Here is a 2,103-nt window from a genome sequence, read left to right as displayed (position 1 = left end):
ATCGTTTATTATCAATGTATCCGTAGTGGACCCAGGGGGCAGAATAGACTTCAGAATTTACGGGCATTAGTTTTCATTAAACTGGGCAGAGTGGCCTTGTCATAAAAATATTTTGCGGCGTTCATTTATACAAAGCTTTTTTACGGCACTAATAAACTGGCTGACCCTCTTAGGGTCGCCAGAAAATTTTGATCGGCGTAATCTAGCGACACGGCGTGATAAACGCAATAAGTCTCTAGTCGTCCAGAGAACAGCAGTGTTATGTTTATGCGCTTTAATTCAAAGGAATGAAGCGACTGATGCAAATTTTGACAAGATTTTCAAAGAAAGTTGTTGAAGTATTACGTCGTTCAAACTCGTCAGAGGAATCACATAGATTGTCAATTATTGCTGTATAATCTGCGCGGTTAAAATAAGGAAACGTGCAGTAAACAACAATTATTTGGGAATGGTGCAGTCTCAATTAATTATATAAGCCATATAAGATAACTTTTTAATTATTGTCTTGAGGAACAAATTCTCAATGAAGAACTTGTAGATCGTCTCGAAAAACCGCTAGCAGGGCTGTTTCCATCAAGGTTGGATTCACGCACCTTTACTTATTGGCGTCAAATGAAAGCTATCACACGACCAGCTGCTGGCTAACGTCTGTGCTTCAATGTGCGCGCAAAGACTCATCAGGGAGAACGCTTCAGGGGAAAAAAAAACGATGTCGTTCTCTAATACGCGTCTTGGGGCGTTGAAGTGGCTCCGTTGTCACGTGGATGCTTTTTTTTATTGCGCGAGTTATTGCTTGAAGGGGAGGAGACACCAAATTTTTAGTTGGCGTGATCTTTGTTTGAAACGTTGCGTATTGCCCCAGGACGCGTGATACACGCTGCGCAATTCATTTAAGTGCGGTAAATAATTTTTATTACATTATTCATATTGAGCGATTTCGGTTTTGGTTTCTGAGCGGCGGGGTGTGCTGCCAGGTCACATGGGCCCCAAAAGTTGTGACACACGTATTGCTGCGTCGTCTGCTCGCGTACAGGTGCTGTGCATAGCAGCGCCTTTCGAAATCATGTGCCGACAAACTCGGTCGGTACAGCGATATGCTGAGGAAATCCAAGCGAGCGAGGAACGACACTGGAGTCCTGAAACCAAGCGGCTCGCTTCGGCCGATCTCAGTCGCCATACCGCGTATGCCAACGCGATTCCAGCGTTGTATTTCGCTTGCCACGCCGACGCCGATGCTCGGCGGACGTGTGTGTCGGCGGCCCGTAGACGACCCTGGTCACATCAAAGCGACACGATGCCTCACTTTTGTTGTTGTTGTTGTTAGCCTATCAAAAGATGGCACATACCCACACTGGGGGATCGGCCAAAATCGGGTGGCTATTCATCTAAAGCCTCACTTGGAAGGAAGGAAGGAAGGAAGGAAGGAAGGAAGGAAGGAAGGAAGGAAGGAAGGAAGGAAGGAAGGAAGGAAGGAAGGAAGGAAGGAAGGAAGGAAGGAAGGAAGGAAGGAAGGAAGGAAGGAAGGAAGGAAGGAAGGAAGGAAGGAAGGAAGGAAGGAAGGAAGGAAGGAAGGAAGGAAGGAAGGCCTCAGACGTTGCTGCACATACCCACTACGGGGGAGTGACCAAGACACAGGCGGTTAATTACTGGATACAGGAAAGTTTTGACGGGAAAAAGCAGTGGCAATAGTATGTAGTCTGAAAGATTGGAAGAGGGAAGGAAAGGGGTCCAGTTAACTTGGAGATCGAAGACGGGACAATTGCTTAATGTGCATAATAGTACACAATGCCTGTAATGTTGCAATGTCGTACTGACTGAGAGCGGGAAAAAGAAATTAGAATGGGAGTCGCTGCGTTTCTTGAAGAAAATTTTGCACAGCAGAGCGCACACTCCTGTCGCTTCGTCCAAGCAAAGAAGCGCCAATGGAAAGAACAACCGCGGAAGACACAGGCAAGCCCAGTTGATGAAATGGAATTTGCAAAAGACGCTTCCTCAAATGAGAAAAGCGGCGGCAGAACAGCAGGAAGTGATCTATTGTCTCAGGTTCGGCACAAAAAGGGCACAGTGGGGAAGCTGCCAGGCCAGATCTGTGAATGTAGAAAT

The sequence above is a fragment of the Amblyomma americanum genome, chromosome 1 (genome assembly GCF_052857255.1).
Source record: "Amblyomma americanum isolate KBUSLIRL-KWMA chromosome 1, ASM5285725v1, whole genome shotgun sequence".
Classification (NCBI taxonomy): Eukaryota; Metazoa; Arthropoda; class Arachnida; order Ixodida; family Ixodidae; genus Amblyomma; species Amblyomma americanum.
This window is presented reverse-complemented; position numbering follows the sequence as displayed.